The sequence below is a fragment of the Battus philenor genome, unplaced genomic scaffold, assembly GCF_028537555.1.
Source record: "Battus philenor isolate CCGP_79_NKW_IND1 unplaced genomic scaffold, ilBatPhil1.0.hap1 SCAF_2, whole genome shotgun sequence".
NCBI lineage: Eukaryota > Metazoa > Arthropoda > Insecta > Lepidoptera > Papilionidae > Battus > Battus philenor.
Genome location: NW_027181682.1, coordinates 3007440 through 3034738, shown reverse-complemented (window position 1 = coordinate 3034738; position 27299 = coordinate 3007440). Strand labels below are relative to the sequence as shown.

General features: G+C 33.8%; 1 protein-coding gene across 4 annotated transcripts in view; it reads left to right on the top strand.

Annotated features, from left to right (window-relative positions):
• The window catches only part of ush (Zinc finger protein ush), a 278099-nt gene that overhangs the window by 160864 nt on the left and 89936 nt on the right, over positions 1-27299 (top strand). Inside the window, exon 1 of one of the 4 annotated variants that reach the window (XM_068765207.1) lies at positions 21677-21754. The exons of the other annotated variants lie outside the window; for them this stretch is intronic. The gene's annotated coding sequence lies outside the window, so the exon portion shown is untranslated. Of the gene's footprint in view, positions 1-21676; positions 21755-27299 lie in introns of those variants that run through there. 4 annotated transcript variants of the gene reach the window in all.

Genomic DNA, 27299 nt, shown 5'->3' with positions numbered 1-27299 from the left:
TGTGTGCCAATTAAAATATTCCCCCTTCCTTATTGATTGTGGGAATAAGTTGGTCTTCTATTCGAGCTATAAACTTATTAAATTATTTATCACACACGGCTTTGAAATCATAGAGTTTTCACAATGTAACATAATATTTTATGTGAATTATTTTTCATTTGCATTTGTTAATTATTGTAGAATTGTTGTGCATCGCGCAGAGTGGCGACCACGAGCTGGTGATCCGAAAACATAGTTAAGATCGTGGTGATCTTTGAGAGTAGCCTATGTCTTGCAGAGGGCGTCCACCGGCCGAAAAAGAAGAAAAATGTTTGTCTGTATGCCCTTTATAGAATCGTAAACTACGCCTTTGATCATCTAATAATCTTTTGTAAAATTGTTGTGCATAAACCCATGAAGGTTTCTAAGTTAATATACCCAATTTTCATATATAGGCAATATTTAAAATTCACTGTCATTCCAGTGAGTTTTATATATTGCCGTGATAGTTCATGATTATTTAGCTGTAAGTGTCATTATAATTTATGTGAATTATGAAATTCATGTCCGACACACATAATTTAAATAAAAATAAAAAACATAATTTTTTTGTTAATTTCCACGTGGATAAAGTTGCGGAGCACAACTAGTATATTATATCATGCAAGTCATGACATAAATCTACCTAGAAGCGAAGGCTTAGTTGGAAGCTCGAGTCTTTTTCTAAAGAAATTTATTAAGTTAGCATCAAATAGAGATGTAATTTCGTAGTATTCTATGAATCCGTTGTGCGGGTGCCACCGCGTTGTAGGGAGAGGGGCTGGGTGTGACAAAGCCAGCGAACTGCGAGGCAGGTTCACGGAGGCCATTGGTGTTAACGTTCACCAACTCCGTCGACTCACTGGTTAACTGAATTTATCTGTTGATGCTAATTCTGCTAGTCCAGAAGGTTTTGCTTGATTTTTCTTCTTCATTGGAACTGAGTTTACAAAGTTTACATAATGAAAAAAGCAACATTTCGCCAATTGAACGAAGACATCCGCACGATGGTAGATAACAGGCGTGTCTGTGTATTTTAACAAAGAGTAAATTAAAGCAAGGAGTACTCGGCGATCGAAGGTGATATATGGGACATACCCCGTTCGTTTTCGTTATGCGTGTCCTACAATTTTTGCTTTAGAAATCCGTACAAAAATGACCTGATGTTCGTTCGTGACATGCCTAATCTTTTAGTAGACAAGAGAAATTTACCGGTATACCTCAAGCTCCTACCACGTTCTGAGGTCCTTCGGTATGTTTGTTTCCCAGAGAACAATTAGTTACATACACGTATTAATGTTCTTTTAAAATATGATTTTCAATTTAAATACGGAGATATAAAAAATTCCACGCGTCGCGTCATATACGTTAATCGACCACCATTTCACGCTCGCTGCCCGACGACTAACGACTGTGTTGCGATAACGCTGCGATAACGGCGCGATAACGCAGCGATAACGCTGCGATAGCACTGCGATAACGGTTCATTGGTAGCGAGCATTGTTTTGTTTGTGTTCTCTCTAATAACATTCAAACACATCATTTAGGATTTCAATTGTGCATTAAGCAGACTGTTTTTATATTCTAGATTTAAAAGACGAATCGATTTACACACAACACTCAGAAACGGCTACTAAAATAACTAACAATTAAAAAAGCAGTGGATATAGCGTATAGACATCATATATCTCACGAAAAGTTTGATCGATTTTAGCATATCTAAATTGTTTTATACAAAAAAAAAGTTCTAGTCCCGAGGTATGCGAGCGGTGATACGGATCATTAACAAGACGCACATGAGATATCTAAGAACAGATGGACATTTGTCTACCTCTGTCTTCTATAACAACGTATTTATAATTTAAATCCATATATTTTTTATATAGAATATAACTTTGATAGTAAGTGAATGAACTACTTTTTTTAATAAATCAATCAGACTGACAAGCAGCTGTTCATCTAATTCTGTAATAATGCTATAGTAAAAAAGAAAGAGACTTTTTAAGGAGGACTTAAGAAGAGAGAGAAAATATAAAAAAAAATGTGAATGAATAATTAAGCAAAACAGTCACTTTGAACCTAAGACAGGGGTTGTAAAAGAGGTCCCAGTAGCGGGGGCCTTTAAAAAAATTATGCTATAGTACACTTCTCTTTTATACTGTATTAAGGAGTGCAACGGTATATAGTGAGTCGGTCGTGACGAAAGGCTATTTCAATCAACCATCAGTGAATATATCGTCTTGAAATTGCCACGCAGGATTCTTAAAACTAGGATTGAAACTAGATATGAAACTAAGATTTACTATACTATATACTATATACGTAAATAGAGGTATAAGAGAAGGTATATGTGATCATAAGTTTAATAAAACACTTGCAATAACTTTATTACGAAATATTCGCAGAAACGAAAACGCATCATGTATGCGCGGTGGTCGGGAAAACAAAGTCCAGTTCCAAGTAACGTGAGTCAAGGGGCCTGGCCGCACCGTTAGCGATCTGCGATTGACGATCGATCTAATTACCGATTCCGCACACGTCAGCACTGCCTTAGCCCAGGGCTGATGGCACCAATGTGTGCATTCACCTAACCAACCAAATTTCTACTTTAACACCGTGAAGTTAATGCTATTTTTGATTGATTGTTTTAATTAATAAGTAAAGTGGTGCATTGAAAAATTATCTTTACGGAAGTTTGATAGAAATGCATTTCGATTAGCGAAGGATCCTTTAACAATTTTTGTACGATATTGAGCTTTATTGCTAGGGATTAGAGTAGGTATTCTTTTAACATTTAGATTCTGTTATACATGTGCGAAAGTGGGCTGCGTACGCGCAGTCGCTTCTAAAGACTAGACGTTAGCCAGACGGAGGCAAAGGAATTCAGAACGCAGTGCCTTACTGGTTTTACCTGATTACTAAAAAACTGTGTATTGAACCAGTAAAGCGGACATATTGTTCGATTTTGTCTTATATTAAACAGAACGTAAAGCAATGATATAAGATCAGGAGATCGCCTAGTTTTAAGATGAACGGAATTGCCCTGAAATTATATTTGCGACAAACTTCGGCCTAACGCACTTCATGAATAACACTAATACGAAAATCGATGTGCCAACATCATAGTTCTTACAAAAAATTCATATATTCGTAGAACCAGCTGTCCTTCACTTTGTATTGATAGAAGTAATTGGCTAGTCGCATTTAAAAAAAAATATTGTATCTTTTTAATAGTGATGACTTCATGGGATGGTTGGATGTGAGTGTAAAAGCATTTTTTGCTGACAAATTCATTTACCCCTTTTTTACGGCCCCCGCTATTGGAGACCTTTCGTACCCCTAATTTGTTGGGATCATGGTCTTTGTTTACAAATAAGTTTTTCACAATTTTACCTTCATTCTTCACTCTCTTTCATAGTTCTTAATTTCTTTTATTCTAACCTTTTTTCCTTCACAATATCTTTCATGCCTTCTTGCTTTCATCGCCTTCCTTCCATCGTCTTATTATTCTTAGGTGGCTAGGTACATTATTAATTCTTTAATACTCGATTCGTTTACCCCCTTTTTTTAATTTTATATTACAAATTTTTCCTCTAACATAGTCAGAGTCTTTATTTACTAAATAACAATTTCTAGACGGGGGGGGGGGGGGTCCTCATTGGACGCCTGGGAATGGAGGGCCCAGGCAGTGTCAGACTTTTACTGACTAAAACCCCCCACCGTCGACTCTGTTACAATTAGTCGTTTACCCCCTTTAGATTTTACGCCTATAACCAATGTGTAACATTCTATGGAATTAAGAATAAATCACCGTATCATAGTGAGAGGATATGACGGAAATCTTATCCCATTTACCACGGCATACATTCCTATCATATCCGAGGCGGGGGTGTTGCGGGGGATCGAGGGGTATAGGGGGTTTGAGGTCAGATATTTCAATTCTCGGTCGGATATTGGCGGGAGTCGTGACGACGCATACATCTCCGATCGGTCCGCCTTTCCGCGTGTCCGTCTCTTATCAATATATTAAAATCATTCGCTCTGAGTTATGTAGGGTAGGTTTTATAGCTTCTCTAGTGTGAACCAACCCGATACGAGCGCAGAATCCATTTGTTCGTGATGTATTAGTAAATAACAAATATATCTAAGCTATATAATCGATATTTATAAGAGATCTTCACCTACTTACTTACTCACGCTCAGAATCACAATTATCTGACTTACTATTTACTTATACTACCTCACTTACTTACTACTTAATATTACAGAATCAGACACACAACAAAACGAATTTTGGTACACATATTCTTTAACTAGTTTCAGTGTAGGTATTTTAAGAATGCAAAAGAGAGATGGAAGGGCAACTGATTAGACAGCTAATTAACAAATTTAATATTTCTTTCTTTATTTTACTCCAAATAATAAGAGCGGGGAACAGCTTATATACGAGTTTTTTACCTATGTAGTGACTCATCACGATATTTCAGGAACTATAAAGCTTAGATATTTGAAAATTGGCAAATATATTTCTTATGCCATGTAAAAGCCAACTAAGAACGGATTTCACGAAATTCGATCAGCAATGTGTGGCGGTACGTTCGTCAAAAAACGTATTTTAGAAAACTTACCAATTAGATATTTATAAGAGTTAAATAATATCACTACTATTTATCGTTTAAACTGTGGTATGCCCACAGCTGGACATATAACCCCTCTTAAAATCTTTCAACATGACCGGTGCTATCAGCCAAAGTAAATATGGCGTGTTGAATAATCACCACCTTTTCCTCCCGTAGTTTCTATAAGAGCCAGCGGCTAACGGAAAAATATTTGCGAATGAACTACAGAACATCCAGAATAAAAATTACTGAAGTAAAGAAACAGCATTCGTAAGGGTGATGAGAAATCGGTACATACGTAATGATACTTCATCACCATCTTCATGTCAGCCAAAAGACGTTCACTAAAAGGTATAGGGCTCCCCCAAAAATGCCATGGTGACCGTTGTGTTCATATAGTGGTCCCACACACGTTGTGTTTGATGGACTCTAGAAGCTTTTGGCTCTAACGACCACAGGTTGCACGAAAAATATAGAGTAAATGACTAAAATATTATAATAAATATTTATTCTTAATTTGAATTGTTTTTCCTTACGGATTAATAATCGTAAAAATTCCGTTATAAAATTTAAAAAAAAAATTTTCTTGTGGTAATGTATCGTACCTTCGAGCCGGATAAATCGAGTCACCGCATGATTCACATCTATCACGGCGATCTATTCGAAAGATAAATAAAAAACAAGTATTACACGTTGATAAACTGTCATAGATTAAAAAAGATAATTGTGCATTCAATAAAAGACAAGAATTTATATATCGCTTTCCGATCTAATGTTGGAATATAAATTAAAATACATTATCGAAACTAAAAATATTTCAACTTAGAAACTTTACGTATCAAATAAATTGCAAATATGCATTAACAAGTTAAGTACAAACTAAACCTAAAGTTAATATTAATAAACCAAAAAATAGTAGTCATTTTTTTTTAATTTCACACATCCTTTTCTGCAAATTAACGGAATTTTATTTCAGTATTTAAATATAGAATTCTAAAATATAAATTAAAAAAAATAATCTATGCACATGAAATTTATTTTATATTTTTCTTGGTCATGTCATAACTGAGGAAATAATTCACCGATGTATATCTTTTTTTTTAAAACTTGCATTTGCGATGTCAATAAAAAAGTCGCAAAGGCAATAGTTAAGGTTGAATTAAAAAAAAAGGTTTAAAAATTCACATTTTTTTACCTGACCAGCCAAGCGGCACAGGATTGAAACTTTCTATCGTAGGTTGCAAGTTCAATTATTGAAGTACAACCTTTTATAATTCACACTTTATGCATTAATTATATAGGATCGTTACTGCTCATGAACACGTTTCTAGAAGATGTTCAGCAGCGTCCTCTGTGTACCAAATAATACTAAAAATACAATTATGTGTGTATAGAGGCGTATGCCTTGCAGTGACGACGACAAATTACGTATGTCAAATGTTACCGTGTTGGAAAAGCATAAATAATATTTTATTTACCCACCAAAAACAATAACAAGCAAAAATCACTATGTATCAGCTAAGACAATACAACGTCTAATGAGTCAGTTAGTAAATATAGCATTGCAATCAGCTCGACAATAGCATTGATTTTTATTAAACGGTTTTATTTAGTTCGACCCGTACGAAATTTATTTGGATCAAAATTAGAAATTGAAATTTAAGCACCTTCCCGTTGTCAGATTGATCTGAAATTTGGTACACACATTTAATTTAGATGACAATACAATATAATAAATCAATAACATTATAAATCTAAGATGGCCGCCGATACAAAATGGCGGATTACGTATTTTTCCTTAACCCCCTCAATATGGGTATCAAATGAAAGGGCTACACTAGTAAAACACGATGAATATGTCAAAATTTAAAATTCAAGATGGTTCCAATGTGGCGGACTAGGTACATATTTTTCCACAACCACCACAATATGGGTATCAAAAAACCGTTTAACTTTAAGTAAAAATACTTTTAAGTTTTTTAAAAGTATTTTTTCCAATGACATTAGAAATATATAAAATTATATATAAAATTTATATATAATATAAAATTAAGTTAAAAACAAAAATACTTTTGTCAGAGAAAAAAATTCTCAATATTGAAATCACTTCTGACGTCATGTCAAACTGACATAAATGGGAATGTCAGTGGTAAATTTAATATCATCTTGCGCACGTCAGAGAAATGCTGGCCGCCCAGCCGCCATTTCCTCGATCCGTCTGACATGTCGGAGCTCTTCGTCTATTTTTATTAAGTGGCAACATTTGCATTGACATTTATCTCGGTTTAGCCACTCTTCAACTTTAATCTATCTAATGTAAACATTAGATAAAGAATTTCTTTCCTTTTTAGACATGGTACTCAAATACTTTAAAAATAAAATATCATTGTTATTGTAAGCCTAATGTATTCCATTAATGTTCAAAGATACATATATAAAAGACTTTATATTTATATTTAGTTATTCAGCATAAAGTATTTTATTTAAATATTTATTCCTTGTTTAGTAATGGAGGTAAAATTTACAGATGTCAAACTATGAACAGATTAAATAAAAAAATGAACAGAATACATCAGATTATAAATTAAATAAATATGAAATAACAAATGCACGAACTATCGAAAGGTCTAAAACAGTTGCTCCGCGATCTAAAAGGAAGCGAAGCGACATCATTCAATGCGAGAAAACAAATGAAAGGATAGATCGAGTAAACAATATCTTATTTTGCAATAATCCCGCGGAGGAAGCTGTGCTAATTTCCTGAAAGCGATGAGGATACGCGACGTTTAGCGTTCAGTGTTTTGCGCTACCTTTTACATCTCACGACATTTTATTGAAATCACTTTATATTTAAAAAATCTAACAATATTTGGTTAAAGAAATCTATCACACAACAAATTTCGATTAAAAAAATTAAAAGCCTAATACTGTACTTTGTTACATAAGATATAAAAATATATTTTTTATATTATTATATCTTATGAAACAAAGTAATATGGAGTAAAGATTTCACAGTAAAATCGTGCGGTGTAAAGGGCCTCGTCTAAGCCGGGCGCGGATAAGTCGTTGCGCGAACATTACTACTTATTGTTTTATTCAATTCCCCGTCGGAGCGCACGCTTGATTACATTTGATTAGGTTCAACGGCTGCTTATTTATCTTTTTAATGCAAACATTTGTAAGGCTCCCCGCGCACGGCGCTGACGAATAGATCGCTTCAATGGGTTATAGATGCTTTAATTAAGATTAGGGAGGTTTATAAAGGGTGTTTATTAAAGTATATAACCAATATCGATCAAAACAATTCGTAAAGTGGCTTCTTTTTGTTTCACTTATGTAATTATTGGGGTCATCAACATTTATAGCTTTTAAGGTTTTTACAGCACCGAACGCAGGTGGATGTAATCGTAATAATGTTGATTATTTCAGCTGGATATGGCCTTCGCCTAGATTTCCAATAGGGCCTTTTTTGTTGTGTACATAAGAGAAGAAAGACGGTTAAAAGAAAAAATATATTTATTGAATTATTTATTCATTCATTTATATTAACATATTAATATCAACTTGTCAAGCTGTATTTATATTCAATATTTATTTACGTCATGGGAAGAATGCTAGAAGAGCTCAATATTTTTTTTTATTAGAATGAGGATCAGGATCTATATCCCACAGACATTACCGCTCGTGCCTTCGTATTTACAATGTAATATTTTGATTTTTTTTGCACACGTTTTTGCTTTATACAGTGTTTTAGTATAACACTATTTACTTACTTAAATCGTAAACTATATAGATCTAAGTTGAAGTTAACTAAGTATTATGATTATCATTAGTGTTTTGTTCGTTTTTGACATTAATGTCGCTAAAAACAATGACCAGTTTTCAAAATAACCAAGTGCCCAATATAATAAAAACTGCTATTAATTGGTTCTCTATCAACAGTATTAGACCACGTATCAAGCGCAGTGAAGCATGCAAGCATGTCAAAGCATATATATATATATATATATATATATATATATATATATATATATATAAAATATATATATAAAAGAAAAATAACATAGCAGTCGGATTTCGCTAGCGGTCATATTCGAAATCTGTGAAGGTATACCACTAAATATTTAATGGAATCAGGCGTTACCTCGCGGAAGTCCATCCTAAGTAAGAAAAGGACCGAAAATTTAGCCACTTCCGCACATGCAGTGGTAGTCGTGCACCAAAGTGCACCGCCCGCCAGCCCGCTGATAAATGCGTATGAGGCAAACAGTGCGAATTACACAACTGCCACCAACAAATCACTTAACATGTGTTTCACCCCTCCACGGGGCATCTTCAGGAGTTATGTTACACCGATTAGTGCCAATCACAGTGTACCACTAAAACGATAATTTTGATAATTCCACATCAAGACACAGCAAACAAGTACAAATTGCGGTCTTATCTAAAACGTCGATGTAATTCTTCATGTTAAATAGATTATCACAGATAATATATAACATATAGAATGTCAACTTTTATATTTTATAAAATTAATACAACGCTCTGAACTGAACACATACATGATGATTGGTTATTGCCATAAATGATTTAAAGGCTTTTCCACCTATTCTTATCAACCTGTATAAAATGATCACTCTGAAATATATTACATTAATATATCGTAATTTGAATTATGAAAATATTTTGTTACTATATTATCATTACATTATTTATTATTCTATAATTGCAAATCTGAATTGATTTTTGTATAGGGTGTATTTAAATGTACAGACATTAACACCTTTAAAGATTTTACATATGTAACCAATCACGCTGTATTTGAAACTATATGAAATTTGTTTTGTATTGATTATACGCTCCATATTACTACACAAAGTGACTTAAATTTTATCATATCATGTAATAGACGCCCAATGCAAGCTAAAAGGCCTTACATAAATAATGTCACGGTGATCAGTCTTGCGTTGCCCGCTTTCGGCTACCATAACTGTTAGTGTAAAGTTTGTAGAACAAAAATCATTAAATTTAACAATATATTCGTTTAATTGTTTTAATTAGTTTCGCTAAACGAAAGATCTCGTGCTAATTTGTCGCAGTCGTCGAGTTAATAAAGTGGCAAGAAACGGCGACTTCTTTGTCTGCGGCCGGTATCGCCCCCGCCGGGGCCCACTTCATTTCCTGCGCTTGCCTCTTGTCGAACTCTCAGACGCGATGCAAGTAATAAGCGGTAGCGATTTACAAGCATTAAGATTTTACAAAGTATCGCATGCGAATTAAATAATGCAGGATACTTCCAATTGGACCACTATTGGAAGCCTCTGGGCCTGAAATGATTATAATAATAAAATTTCGCCATAATTTCGAATAATGTTGCAACTGCAATGTTAAGAATTTTATTCCATTTTCAAAAAAAAATATTTTACATTTCATGTGTTTATTACCAGACCTGGTTATTTGGAGGCCGAGATATAAAAATATAGAAACATGGGTGCAATTGGAAAAACTCCTTTTTAAAAGGGACGCAAAAGAAGGTTCCGGATAAACATTTTGATCAAATTTTTTTCTATTTAACAATGTTTTAATATGCAGAATGAGTAGTGGCTTAATTAGTTAGCTAAGTACAAAGGTTTAGTAGGGTGTCAGCTATCAAGGAGTGCCAGCCGTATTTTTGTGAAAATTGTGTAAAAATATCATCACAAGAATACCAACTTACTATTTTTGAAAATGTCTTTAAGTCTCTTAATACCATGTTCCATAACCAACAATGGTCCTTCAATCAGGACTCGGCATCAGGTCATAAAGCAATATCCACCCATGCGTGGGTCAAAACGAATGTTTCGGAATTCATCAGAGATAAAGACAGGTCGTCACCTAGTTCCGTTATTCACTAAATTATTATTTATGATCATATTTAAAATGTTTGAAATTCTATAAACGCTATGACATTTTTAAATATCTAATACCATCTATAACATTGGTAACGAAAAATTTTACCATGACTTCTCTATTGACAACTGACATCAACGCTTAAAGAACTGTATTAAATCCAATAGAGTAATGATTTAGAATGAGCTTCATATATTTTTAATGTTATTATATTAATGTCTGATGACATCTTCATCATCGTTGCAGCTATAGGAGGGTCCACTGCTGGACATAGGCCAATCCCAATTACATAAGAATCATCTAGCGTCTTCCAACGAGTTTCAAACAAGGTCCTGTTCTCGCCTTCTGGGCTAACGATCTATGCTCGCTTGCTAGTCCGTGGTTTCCACATCAGAATCTTAAGGCTCCAGCTGTTGCCTGTTCTGTGCACTATGTGACCCGCTCATTGCAACTTCGACTTGCCGATTTTCGAGCTGGGTTTTGAGTTTAACCAACATAGCACATCAGAACGTTAGTCAGAACGGTTTCGTTCATATACTGATCTCCTGTTTCATGTAACAATAGAAAAAAGGATTTTTCCTTGTCACAATATTTATGACTAGACTGAGTATATTTTAAAACAAAATCTCCAATGTTACTAGGAATATATTGTTTCTTATCGAAAATTTTATATGTAGCGTTTTTCTGTGGTATCTATGTGACATTTATAAAAAAAATTACCACTCCGCTATATATAAAACAATATTAAAAAGTATATATATTTATAGAGGAATGGCGGTATTCCTATACTTCTTTTGAATATATTATTTAAAAAGTTTAGATTAATAAAAAATCATAACTTAGTATACTCGTGTTATTGGATGATAGTCGCTACCAGGCTGTGACCGGTACCATACGTTATTAGCAGAATGCGAGAGGATAATCACATTGTTTTGTTTATGATTCATTGCAGTTTCTGTTCGTAAACTTCGTAGTTATAATATTTATTGTTACGATCGAACGCTTGCTTGCGTATTTAACGTTTTGAGTGTTACATGAATAATCTATATGAAATGTCAAAGTAGTTTATATGCGGATTTCCTTAGTACAGAGATCTCGGAGCTTAGTATTTGTTAACAGGAATTATATGTAAAGCTTGTTTTTGAGACGATAACGGTTTTTATAGCTACAGAATGGTATACAGGATGATTGGTTACAGGTGTAAAAGTTTTAAAGGGATGAATTTACAGGTTACTTGCTATCAATTTTATTTTATATATTTAGTTTAAGAAATAAATAAATAAATAATCATAGTATAGTAAGAGAAAGCGTTTTCGAAATTCGGATTACCTATATATCAAAACCAATTGTTTAATATCTGTGCCTGTAGACTTTGTACTATCAGAAGTTGTCATCTTGCATTTCAATAGAAACAACTAATAAACATAACCTATTTCAGATTCATCACTTTATATCGGGTGATTGGAAATAGGTGATGAGCTTTAAAACTTCTTGCTGACAGATAAGCTATACATTGACTCCTGTGATGCATACTCACTTATAACCAATCGTCCTATCTACAGTGATCTATGTTCTGTGTGTGATACTGTAATAAAGAAATAAGGTGAAATTGTCGTTTAAAACTTCTGAGCATTGGGAAAGTACGTAATTTTTTTTCCAAGGTTAACAGGACTATCTATAACATTTGCCATGCTTCTGTTTGTCAAAAGTTGAAATATACTTTGGATCAACCCAAACTACTTTGAAGGATGTTTTGAGTCTTAAACGCGTCAAGTCTCGATTGGTCGATGTCATATTGCACCGTATTCGCCTGATTCGACTCCATGCGACTTCAGGTTGTTCAGAAAACTCAATAGACTAATGCGGGGACTCCGTTGTGACAATTGAGAAGGTAAAAACCAAATCGAAGGTTTTGAAGGCTGTATCGGAAAAACACTATTCTGACAATTTCTAGAACTGGAAAAAGCATTGGCAAAAAAGAGGATTACTTTGAAGAGGATGAAAATTATTCGGAAGAATAAATAAAAAATCAACATTTTTTAAGCAAATTCGCCTATGTATCAAGCTGAAAAGTCCAGTTTTGTTTTCTAAGTTTGTATTAAATTTTGTTTTCTTTTTGCAGGTAAGTGATGCTATTAGGCCGTATCAAGCCGTACTTTTACAAAGATCAGGTATGTCTTTCACATAGTTTAACGGAGATCCGTGTCTTTTGCCATAATTTCAAAAAGTCAATATACCCGTTTTGTTTTAAATATATATTTAATGGAATCAAGCGTTACCTTGCGGAAGTCCATACTAAGTAAGAAAAGGACCAATATTTAGCCACTTTCGCACATGCAGTGGTAGTCGTGCAACAAAGTGCACCGCCCGCCAGCCCGCTAAAAAATGCGTATGCGGCAAACAATGTTAATTACACAACTGCCACCATAAAACCAGTCAACACGTGTTTCACCCCTCCACGGGGCATCTTCAGGAGTTATGTTACACAGATTAGTGCCAAACACAGAGTCAGCGAACTGGCTAAATATTGGTCCTTTTCTTACTTAGTTTTAAATATAGTCAAAAGTTTATTTTATTTTTAGTTTAAAATACCCATTTTATATTTTTATCGAAACAATTCAATGTATTTTGCTCAAAGTAACTTGTGTAAGAATACTATATCACGAACGATTTCGAAATTTAAATAAATTTCCGTTCATGTATTTTTTTTAATTTACCGATGTATCAATGGTTAATCTGATTTGAATTAAAATAGGCGTTTACGTCTCTAAACGGTTTTGAGAACGAAACTGATAATAAAAATTGTCTTTCTTCTTTCCTCTTCTGCCTATTGTCTTTTCCTCGTCTACACCCCAGAATCTTAACCTAACAGTGGTCATCAATTCTGCATGATCAGCACTGTGTGGTCTTCCCAAGAGACAGTCTCTTCAACCTTCCAATGCTCTGAACTATATCCGTTTCTTACTTAAAATAATATGTTATGTGTCGATGTGTGATTTTTCTTGTCACGGGTTTCGCTGTTTGTGTGTTGTCTACATATCTGTTTCTATCTAATGTCTAATAAACGTAATTTAATAAGATCACGCCCGTATGAAGTCTCGTGAGAATATCACAGCATTTGCTAATCCAAACAAAATGCACAGCGCAAGCGCCGGTAATGATTGTATTCCGAGATTAAGTTCGTTATCGATCGCCTAACGACTTACACTCACGCTTATGTACGTGAACGCTAGGCAGATCCACACTCGAAGATAACGTAATATATATACATAGATAAGCTATAACTTTATCTGCTTCGATACTAATTAATATTTAATCCTAAAACGTCTAGAACATTACTAGCTATAAGAATGCGATATACGAAGAATTTATTTTGACTTTTGTATCGACAAATCAATGTTATTTTTCCGTGAGAAATAGACAATGCATAACAGAGTAACTTCTGCTTCGTTTCAGCAGAAAGACGCTCACTGCAAGGCATAGGGCTTCTCCAGACATCTTGCAACCTTAACTATGTCGTCGGTACGTCAAGTTGGGAGAACCTTTCGGTCCCAACGATCATCGTATACACGAACAATGTGTCGCACCTACTGTGACATGGATTCTTCTGCAGATCTCATCATTTCTGATTCAATTTTACCACAAAACAGCACAGCTCTCTACATTACACTCTGAATGACACTGAGCCTTCTTCTATGGTATCTAATATATTCAGGCGTTACTTTGCGGAAGTCCATTCTAAATAATAAAAGGACTAATATAAAGCTACTTCGGCTATGTAGCAGTAGTCGTGCAATAAAGTGCACCGCCCGCCAGGCCGCTGATAAATGCGCGTGCGGCAAACAATGCGAATTACACAACTACCACCGTTAAATCACTTGACACATGTTTCACCCCTCCACGAGGCATCCTCAGGAGTAATGTTACACTGATTACTGCCAGATTACACAGATTAGGTGGAATCGATGGCAGAAATGATGGTGTAAATGGAGACTCGGTGTTTGGTACTGCACTTTATTGCACGACTACTGCTACATAGCGGAAGTATTTATATATGAGTCCTTTTCTTACTTCTTCTATGTTGTTTTTTATTCTCATACTTTACGTAAGAGACAATATTAAATGATAGTAATCTTTTTACAAATATAAATTTACATTTACGATATATCAATGTTTTGACTTTTTAAAGTTACTTAAAGATCGAAATTCCTAATTTTCTATTTAAAATAAACTTTGAAATACCTTACAATGCCTTTCCATACAATCCGCTAAGATGTGCAAAATACAACAATTTAACTATAGGCAAAATAATTATATTGTGCGAGCGAACCTGAGTAGTGTCTGTATGTAACATATCCTTTTTCGATCACCGTACATTCAGAGAAAAAATGTTTAACTTTAAATTTGTCAAGCATATATAATTTAACCATAGGAATATGTGTAACCTAATATACTAGTACTAAAACGTTTACGTATTTTCTGAAACGTTTTTTTTTTCTTTTTTTATTAAATACGTAAAAAATCTAGTGAAACACTACTCATTTCGTTTAAGAAAATAGCCTCTTAACTGCAATGCGACTATGTAATTAACACCCAATTATCTTAATGGCTACTGTAATTAATTATAATTAAAGTCAATATTAAGATATGTAGTAAAAAATGTATTCGAATTATATGTACTAACATGAAATACAATTCTGCTTAAAAATTTCATAAAGACTGTTTTTGTTAGCAGCTTTATTTTAGTAATTACAAATATTTATTTGTGATATTAAGTCGTTTTTTTAAGCCCGTAGATGCCTACTACAAGACATAGGCCTACCCAAAGATATACATATATATCTTATGTCTATACTTATATATATATAAATATATATTTATATTTATGTGTGTGTGTGTGTGTGTGTGTATACCATAAACACCACACTTGGCAGGCGGATTGGCGATCATATTATTGTACGCAAAATACGCTGATGCCAATCCTCTGGAAACTTTTTTGTAAGATGTAACAATTTTATATAATTTATGTACAACGTGAATTATATAAAAAACTGTATTCCGAGAATATAACCCGTGACCCACGATCGCAAGTTTTAATCCTCTACCGCTGGGCTATCACTGTTTTATTATATAACATATTGCAACAAAATAATAACTAAATTTTCGGTATAGTTGCTATTTAATATTAAAATAAACAAGTAAATTTAGATTCTAATAACTCCAGAAAAAAAAGCTTCATATTCTAGTGACGTCGGTGTCGTGTAGTCAAAAACTTTTAACTGAGCAAAGCATAGAGCAGGGGTCGGAGCTTAGCTCGGATGACAAGACGCCTCTTCAGGTACATACGAGGATATCTCGTCACCCGCCACCCGCCACTTGCCGCCTGCCGCCACTTGATACGTCACTCATGTAAGTTTTCTTCGCATCCAAACGAATTATCGCAATGCGAGCGAAGTTGAAAATGGATTTTTCTCGCTTCATTCTCCACTGACACGTTTCCACGAACACGGGTCTTTGACGTTTGACATTTCAGTGTTGCCATATAATATTTTCGCATAAACCTGTCTGTAAGTTTTAATTTATTTTTAATCATTATTTAAAAAAAGTCATTATATATAATAAATTAGCGGATATGCATAAGTTATTAAAATTGTCTGGCTGAACTAAGCCAGATGGGCATTGACAGCTAATTTGATGAATCCGAATAAGCAATACGTATATAATAAGCGATGCGTCGATAGTGGAGCGAATGCTCAATGGACTTTCATTTCCGCGCGCATGTCGCTCGATAACAAAGATGCGGTGACATATTTAGAACAAGCCTGAAATCGAGCTGGCAACATTGCCGACAGCCGTCGCTGCCAATGTGGCTGGCGGGAGATTTTAATTTTCGAATCCATCCCGCGGCCGTTTCCCGCGCTTTTGTTGCAAACGTCAAATCAGCATCTCGATTGCTTCCTCAACGTCAATTTCTTTTTTTTTTATAAAAGTGACAGTTGAACGACGTGCTACGTTTCTAAGTTCTTTTTTTTAACGTAAATTGGCTGCCTCACTGAAATTGAAGTTTGATTGATTTCGACTGAACTTTTGACAGTTTCCTTTCGTTTACTTCGAATTTAATTTATTGAAATTTTCGAAAGCCGTGTACACATAGCAATTTTTTTGTGAACATATGCTACGTTCGTTATTAATGACGTATTGATAAACAGTTGTCGCAAAAATACGTATTAGAAAATTATTAAACTGTAAAATAGAAATTAACATGTACTTTTTTATTACATCATAAATCTTAATACGGATAGATATAGTTTTAATAGGCTAGAAAATTATTGTAACATTTTAGTCATTTTTTTTTTGAATTTTCAAACGGTCTTCTTCGCCATCTTTGTTAGAGTACATTACTACGATCGTCACGCGATATTTTAAAATTGGAATGTTCTTTTAATATATCAACACATTTTTCATGCTATACATATTTTCATAGTTTAAAATCTTTAAAGAGGTAAATATGTATACAACCTTCACTCTGAAATACGTAACATTAATTAATATTTTATATTATAATGCGGCAGACCAATTACTTCTGGCTCTACCAAGCCAAATTCAATATGTAATAATTAGAATTATAAAAACGTTTTTTCTTACTATATAATCATTTTGTTATTTCTGTATGTAGTTTATATACAGGATGTACTATATATTAATTGATAAAAAATTAGGTGTACGTTCACCTCTTTAAAGCTCCTGTACCTATAAGCAATCAACCTGTATATCATCACATTTTACATCATAATATACAACCGTTTCTTTTAGAACGATAAATAAAACCAACTGAAAAGTTTTTTTAAAGGTAAGATTTAAATAGGAGTAAAAATAAAAAAAATGAATTTTTTTGATTCATAGCGTATGTCTGCCGTCTCCGGCGTCCATCACTATCTTTTTTCCTCACGAGCGCCCCCGATACTCGCCTTCTCGATACACCCACTCGATTAAAATAAGAATAGTGAAAGCACAACACTATTGTGTGATGACCTTCCGGGAAGAGTAACCTGATATCATGTTTGAGAAGTGTGAAGATGTCTTACATGTGTTATCATTTTGTTTTGTAATCCTAAACACTTTGGTTAACTTAATTTGTGTTATAAAAATAAAAATGTCCATAGCTAAGTAACAAAATTTACAATCATTCTTATTACTGATTGTTCAACACTAGTGCTTATATTTCTTATGTATTCCTTACACATCAGCTTACATTTAAACATACCCTTTATTCCTATATGCCGGCTATCTATTATTGTTCAATTGGCTTTAAGCTTATTGCTATTAATAAATTTTAATACATTTCTAAATGAATTTAATTAAAGTAAGATAGGTTGTGAATAAACTGTCGTTACTAAAAAAAACATCTACATGATCTTTTTGTTTCACTTATTTATTTTTCTTCTGAAACTGCTATAACGCTCGGCTCAGCGAAAAGGGTGTATTGGCTGCTCTGTTCCTCCGTAATTATATCTGTACTACAAAATTGATATTAGGTTGATGATGGTAGTATGAAAATTGTCTTGAACGTTTTCATTTTAACAATACGTCTGACATTAATTGAAAACGCCGTACAAGTTGGAGTGCAAGTAAAATAGATTAAAAAGAGAAACCTAATCGAAACGGAGGGAGCAATAGTCTGACCCAACGTCTGCAACCAGAGAGCAGATGCAATAGTCACGGCCCAGCGCGCCGCCAGCTTCCTTGTTTATACACGATTGCTCGATTATTCGTTGTCCGCGTTTTTTTTTTTTTTTTGGTTGATACCCGCGCACAGAGCTGTCATATCGAACTCTTTGCGCGGCGTGTGGGTGAAAAAAAAAAAGGGCACAAAGATAAAATGTCTCCCGAGCAAATTGGGCGTCTCTGTTAAAAACAACGGAGGTGGAATGTTACGATAGCGGACAATAAACGTCCGATCCGTTTGTGCGATGCGAATTTGTTGATTGTTTTCATGCTTCTCCTCGAACGATTTTTTTTGCGTAGTTTCGCGCGCTTTTACCTGTCACTTTGACGTTTTGTTTTTTTTTTTTTTTGCGGTTGTCTGTGCCCGGTAGATTGGGTGAACATTGTATCCGGTGGTGTTACAAGTTGAACGTTATTTATGCTCTCTGCTACCGCTGTTGCATCCTTAATAGGTATATCTGGACAGCGTGCGGACCGTTATCTGGGAGAAAGCTGGAAAGGGGTTGGAGGGTGTTTGGGGGGGTCCCGATATGAATCACTGGGAGTAATGGCTGCAATATCACGTAGTGCACTTTGTCAACTGCTTGTAGCCTTGCAGTAGCATAGATAATGCAGATTGCGGCTCCGGGGAGACGATCGCGAGGGCTTCAGGCGTCCCTCCCTAGGGAATATTTACGTACATCCGACACATTTCTTAACCTTTATCAGTTGTACTATTTTACTAATTAACTTAAGATCAATATGTGACCGATAATAATATATTACAAAATAATATATACTAAAAAAAAGTTTCATGTAGGTACAACAATGGCGACATTTTATATTAACTGATTAGAAAGTGCTTGTAACAGCCTATTGGAATAAAGAATATTTTGATTTCGATAAATGATTTAAATTTCCGTTGATGTATTTTTTTCTCTTAATGGAATTTCAGAACAAATTTTTTGGCTGTTTATATACAGGTTGATTGATTTTAAATGAGAAAGGTTTCAAGAGCTAATAACTTTAAGCTAATAAATCACGTAATGATATTATAGTAAGAAAAGGCTTATTTAAAATAACTACATATCAAAATTAACTACTTTCTATTCTCTTTCCTGGCAAAATTCGAGGGTCAAGTGTATTGGCTAATCGCATTCCGAGAGAGTTTCAGAGTGATCACTTTATACATGGTGATTGTAAATAGGTTTAAAAGTTTACTGCAGACAAATAAGGTATACATTAACAGTTTTTAGACCTTTAACATCTTTAACCAGACTTGTATGATACTTTGTACAGACATGCAATGATATTTTTATCTATAAATTAAGAGAACCTGTATTATTAATAGATAAGATTAAGTCTTTAATAAGACAAAAGTATTACAAATAACTTAAAATCTTGTTTTTACGCGTAAGAACTAAACATGCTAGCTGAGCCCATTCTTATTAAATAGTTATGTGAAATAGATCAAACAACGCATGATTATATTATTTTATATTCTTAATCAAGTATCAGATTTAAAAAAGAAATTTATAATTACTCATAAAATAATAATTTTTCTCGAACATTTATACGTACTTCCGGCTATTTGTATTATTGCGTCCGCCGTCACACAATGTGTAAAAAGAATGAATTCCTATTTCAAATTCATATTCGTTACTACTTTATTCAAGTGGGCAACTTCCACGCACTTTTAAATTTTTGATTATTTTAACATTATAAATATAAAGTTACCACCGGTTCTCAATGCTGATATGAATCTAGTCAGATGGCTTTTTTTAAAATAAATAAGCGATGTACAGTAATACCCCGCTTTACGCGAGGGATACGTTCCAAAAAAAATCGCGTTAACTGAAATTCGCGTATAACGAGGTTTATGATTATACATAGTCAAAAATTACAAAAAAATACAAATCATTTTAATCAATCCCTTTAATTCTAGGAACACTTTATGCAATACATACTCTTTGTTTTTTACGGAAAAATACATTTATTGTCTTTTGGGTAACGTTTTGTTTACGTTCTTGTAAAATACGTTCATAACACCCAACACTGTTTTTAATTGTTTGACAGATGGTCAAGACACCATAGAGAAGTTGATGACTCATTATATTTATACGCACTCTTTCGCGTAATTCGAGGCATTTGAGCGCGAAATTTGCAATTCGCGTTATAGTGAAACCGCGTATAACGGGGTCGCGTAAAGCGGGGTATTACTGTACTTGATAGATTATTCACAGCAATTTGTACGTAAAATTAAAATTGAATTAAAAAGAATTGTCCTTACATTTCGTAGTCGCAAAACTCGAGCCACTAGGACCTAGAAGCGTCACTGCAGCAAAAAATTCTCCCTTCGACGAGAGCGAAGATTTCTTCCACTTGTGGCCGTATCAATAACCACTCGGCGAGCTCGGCCGTGGCGGAGAAAGCGCAAGGCGGCGATAGCATCTTGCGGAGTGCCGTCGAGGAGGACCAGGAGGGCCTGAGCGCGGCTAATCTGCCTCCGCGGCCCGATCGCCGCCGCCGGGGGAGCTTACTGAACAATTATTGGGATTGCCGTCGATTGACACGAGGGGACTTTCGATCGAGAACCGTTAGTAGGTGCCCCATTGTATTGATTCATAATCAGCACGAATATAACCAATATCTTTTTAATTACTCAACAAAAAAAGTTGTATTAATTTATAAACATCTCGTCTGTATAAACACTAAGCGGTATATTTTTAGATATATTCTTTGATATTTGATATTTTATGGTTTCTGCGCATAAATTGTTAAATCGATATATATTTAATATATCCTTTTGTTGTACAATCTTTTGAGTAATTTAGACCTTTTTACTTTCACATTTTTAGTTATTTTATTCTTAAACTAATAAAATATATTACTAAAAATCTACTTTTATTAACTGGTACTCGAAAGTAAGTGGGTTTATACACTGAAGTTATTCAATCTAAATTTAAAATTCTTTTTCAAGCAAATGATGTACCTTTTTAAATATATTAAAAAAATTAAAACAGTCATTCTGGAAAAACATATAGTTTACAATTTGTGACGAAAAATATTTAAAAATTGTCCGTATTAAAGATATATTTTTTAGTAGAAATCTGCACGAAAGAAAGTATCAAAAGTCTCCCTTCATGTCCTGACCGAAAAAAAAATAATTATACCAAAATTTCATGATCGTATTGAAGTAAATTAAAAACATGAACAATCTTTATTCAACTATTGTAGTCAGTAGCAATTAGGTAAGATATGAATAATGTAATACGGTATGCTTGTATACAATGTACCGATTTCTATCGCGTGTAATCCGCCGTGTCCACAGATAACGGTCAATCGTAAAAATCGCGCCTGATTAAAAGTTATCGGTTTTTTCACCGATAAGGTAGCGCGCGGCGTGGCGGGTACGGATTACCGCTAGTGCTTGCGCGGCAGTTAGAAGCGTGCCGGTTTTTACGGTTTATATTGGTTTTGTTATTGTGTTTACGTGGTGTAAAGTATGTGGAACTTCTCTTGAGGTACGTCACTACGATGGAGTTTATTTTATCTTTTAATTTAAAAAATTACACAAGGTAAAATTTTGATTTTTGTCTATTTGTCGTTGACAGGTATGGATTCTTTATATTTTTATACCAATAGCATTTCATTTTTCTCTTTTTGGTCTCTGAGAGAGACTTATATCTCGCATTGGACCTCTACCTACATTATCTCATCTTTTTATTTATTTGTAAATAGTTATATAGTTCTATTTCACAGTTCTGTGATGTCTTAAATTCATTCTACGTTTTAAAATCTTTTTTTTTTCATTTACACCCTATCGTAATAAGCATTACAAAGTCATCGAATCCATTATTAAAAGTAATAAAATCCATCAAATCGATTCCACGATAAATAATAAACAATCGATTTTTCTTTCTTTTTTTTTATTTATATTATATTATAAAAGAGACCGGGGAGTAACGTCGCTTTCTTAAGTAAAACTCACACGACTACATTTTTAACAGGTTTTTATGTTTAATTAACTATTTATTCACTTTCGTTATCAACAACCTTTTGCCATCTAGTATACATATTTTCGATGACGGAGCGGTAAAAATCAATCCGTGTATTTGACAAAAAATACATTACTTTCCGGTCCTCCTAATATTAATTAATAATTTAACCAAACTATTTGATTATCAATTATTATTATAAAAAATTTTACATGAACTAGTACTTTAAAAACATTTGTTTATAAACGTCAACGCGATGTGCAAGGTTCGGTTCGGTGGCAGAATTCGGATTTTAACGTCAATAAAAAAATATATATGTTTTAGAGTCATAACTTTAGAAAGGTTGGTTTGAAATAGACGTAAAACGTTTAAAGCTTCTTAGTCTTAAATGATCGATACATTCATTCCTTTAAAGTTTTTACACCTATAAACAATCATACTGTTTGTGTGAATTAAAAATAGAACCTAAATTTGACAGTTTTTTTTCTAAATGACGTGATGCGATCATGAAACATGAAGGCAAGTCTAAATAGTTGCATCCGAAATTAAAACTATAGTTAGATAATTCAAAAATGCTATTATTAGTCTGGTCAAGCCATTTGGATATAGGCCATTCCTAGAAACTTCCAGAAGAACGGGTTGAAAGAGGAATGCATCAAGTATCTTCCGTCAACCTTAACAAGGACGATATAGCATTGTTTTAAAGATTAAATAAAACTACTCATACACGTCAACAAGCTACCGAATAGCTTCCAGCGTTTATCATCTAAAACGGTTTCAGAAGCCGGCGATAACTCCGGCGCGTTATCAGCGAGCCACTTCAAAACATTTGATCAAACGTTTGACGTGCTTATAGTTTGTCAAAAACGCCCTGCAAACATTATCTATTTATTCATATTATTTTTAAACTTAGAATTATTCATACATCAAAGGAAGATTGTCATTGATAAATAATATGAAATCCTCTCCGGTCCCTTCCTTCCATGATATTCTTCTTTTCAGTCGATGGACGCCTACTGCCTCCATAGGCCTTCCACAAAGTTTACCACTATGTATGTTTTATTTACTATAAAATACAGCACAGATGGTCACAAACGCAAACTCATCTGAGAAAAACCCACACACACACACACAGTAGTATTTTTAATTATTTTTCTAAAAATTCTTTACAAAGCAATAAATCTTTTTACTAGATTTAATTCGATGTAAACAATTCTTATTTCATCATATAACAATAAAAATATGATTCTTTATTTAGAAAAAAATCATTCACGTTCATTTTCATTATATTAAGAGAGTTTACACAAGATTATTGTAACATTTTTAAATTACAAATAGATGGCATATCTTATAGGTTTTTTTATAGAAACATATTTAAAAAAAACGTATGTATATTTTATAAAAAAAAATTCTTGTTACTGCTATAGACGCCATTGCAAGGTATAGACTTCCCAAAAGACATCTATGGGGAATATACTATAATAGTCACGCTTGGCAGGCGGGCTGGCGATCACAGTATGTTATTATAATACGCAGAGGACGTTGCTGCCCATCCTCTGGAAACTCGTTTGTGAGCAGTGGCAATCCTATATGCACAAAGTGAACACGTGCACAAAATCAAAGATCGCAAGTCTCAATCCTATAACTATTCAAAATATATAACAAAAATTTAAGTAAGGGGTGAGGGGGCATATAAGTAACAAGCGGCGACGGACTGAGCGCACTCTGTGTTTGGCACTAATCGGTGTAACATAACTCTTGAAGATGCCCCGTGAAGGGGTGAGTGCTGGCAGTTGTGTAATTCGCATTGTTTGCCGCATACGCATTTATCAGCGGGCTGGCAGGCGGTGCACTTTGTTACACGACTACCACTGCATGTGCGGAAGTGGCTAAATATTGGTCCTTTTCTTACTTAAAAATTTAAGTAGAAAAAGTGTGTATAAGTTACTAAAGATGAAAATGTATTTTATATATGAGATGTATGTTTCTTTTATATTCTGTAAACAAAGCATTTGACGTCTCTCTCGCCAGAATTTAAGTGATGACGAGCTACTATATGCTACATGCTTACCTGGAAGAAACCTACTTAACAAGAAGACTCCCAAGTTATAGATAGACGCAAGTAGGTTATTCGATGCTCACTTTAAATGTAGCATAATAACACTTAGTGTTAGTGTTACAAATCTAAGTGATATTAATGATATATGTGTTTCTATATTTTCGCAACAAAAATAAACATATAAATTGATTTATATACAATTGATGACAGGGTTAATACAATGTAAACTTAATTTTATTACGTAATATGTAATGAAAAAGTTTCTTTGAGTGTTGTTCATATTTGCAAATATATAATTTCATCTTGCAACACTGAAGAACGTACATTTAAAGGAGATCGCTGCAATGTAATAACACTGTTAAGTACACTGTTAAGACTCTGTGTTTGGCACTAATCGGTGTAACATAACTCCTGAAGATGCCCCGTGGAGGGGTGAAACACGTGTTGAGTAATTTGGTAGTGGCGGTTGTGTGCATCGCATTGTTTGCCGCATACGCATTTATCAGCGCGCTGGCGGGCGGTGCATTTCATTGCACGACTACCACTGCATGTGCGGAAGTGGCTAAATATTGGTCCTTTTCTTACTTAAGATGGACTTCCGCGAGGTAACGCCTGATTCCATTAAAAATAACACTGTTAGATGGTTTTAAGTGTTGTATGTTTTATTGCAGTCATTGCATGAAAAATTATTAAAATATTACACCATATGGGCCGCCCCGCTAGACGAACCGTCGATATACTCAAGATCACAATAAGTGGAGCCTCACAAAGGGTGTCTACACAAGGTGATGACGACGCGATGCAATTGGAATAATATATAATTTGTTATACGTGCAATGTTTGTTGACATTGTCATTCCGCTTCCAACGTTTGGTGATTGGTTTAGGCCCGCAGCGCAAATTCTTTCCGATTGTCGCACGAAGCGATAAAGCCGATGGCCACGTTATCGCTGTTATCGACGCGCGACACCAGTCGCTGCTTGTTTTCAATGAATTACAATGCATTCGTGCCGCTCAGAATTTAAATAGCTATGCCGGGAAGAGCATACACGACACACGAGACGGGTGGTCGCCTGATGCAGTAAAATATACTATGCATTACATCTGGTTATATATGTAAAAGCTTTAAAAATGTATTGTTTATATGTCAGCAAAGAGTTTTTAAGACTTTACAAATATTTCCAATCATCTTGTATAATATTATCACTTTAAAATATATTACAATAATTATTTTTGTATTGAAACAAAGTAAAGAGAAGTAACAGAAGAAAGTAACAGATAATAAACAATAATTAATTTGAAAATTTAATCAGATTTAAAAACGTTTTCTCTTACTATAATATCATTACGTTATTTAATGTTTCTGAAACCATTGTTTTTTGGATAGGTTGTAACATACTTTAATTGTTAGAGGGATTGAAAAAAAATGTGGTATTTTTATAATAAACAAGTACTTAAGTTAAATAAAACCAAATGAGCAATCGAAATAAGTAATAGAATAAATATGTAGAAATGTAATTTGATAGCAGATAAATATTTTTTTTCTCTTTTTAAATATGTTTATTATTATAAAATTCACATTTAAATTGTATTTAATTTATATTAAACAAATTTATGCTATATGTACATTGAAAGATTAGCCGCCAGTAAATCATTTAGTATGCAGTGGTATAGGTAGCTTATTGAATAAGGTACTTTAAAAGATATTCTTAGATGTATTACATTGTCTTCATCCTTTTTAGTTTAAGACGTAAATTCTGCAGATTATATATATCATTATTATGAAAATCATAACAGTTTTAGCTACAAAACAAAAGTGTTAGTTAACAATACGTCAAAATATTTATAACCTATAACTAAATGTCAAAAATTGGCGGGTAAATTTTACAAATGGCGTCACCACATCGCAAGCATGTTACGAAAAGATTACACCGTAGTTATTGTGATATGAAAGATAAAGTATTTTATCTTTATTAATTACAAATACATATCCGGTAATCTGTAGATAGTTATTACATGTAATAAAAATGTAATTACATTGTAATCGATTGATAACGATATGCTATATCAACGGGTTTTTGCCTTGTTTGTATGAATCAGTACTTCAATAATTTTGACATTTTATCTTGATTAATAATATTATATTTAGCACGACTGTCAAAAACAACAATTCAAATTATTACATAACTATTTTATTAGCAATATTTCCTTACGTTAAGACCTTTTGGCTGAAGAATCGACGCATCTTCTCTTTTATTTCGTATAATATAGTATATGTATATATTTCTGGGTAATTCATATATATATATGAGTGTGTGTGTGTGTGTGTGTGTGTGTGTATCGTGAATGATATATACATAGCATATAATACCACTTAAATACCCTACTTGCCTACTTATTATCTCTGCACCACCCTCAGTTATCTGGTAGAAATGCCTAAAAGATCGTCGTCGTCATTTTAGCCTATAGCCTCCAGAGATAAATATGGTGAGATATACCATTATCATCACGCTTCTCAGGCCGGTTGCCGAATACAGTTTGGTAATATGTTACACAGAGGACGCTTCTGCCTAATCTCTGGAAACTTGTTTGTGTAAATTATGTAAGATTGTATCCCGGGAATCGAACTCGCGACTTTTGATCGCAAGTCCCAGTCTTCTACCGCTAGGCTAACATTGATCAATAGCGATAAAATATAAAGTCCGCCATTTTGTTTAAAAACAGTATGTAAATATGTAAATAAATTTCTTTTAAAAAACTAATTTATTTTCGAAACATTTGCTTTAGGAAAATCTAGATTTTTCATGGTATTACACATGATAAAGAACGAAGATGTTGCCATATATAATTTTTAATTACGCGCCATTTTGATTAGTGTTGTTGACATATTTAAAGGTACAAAATTACAGAGCCATAAACACACAAGTGTCAATAAAGTCGCTCTCCTACCGAAGAGTGGCGTCGACACCTCGACATCGATTTACATACAAATGATCTGTTATACAATCAACAC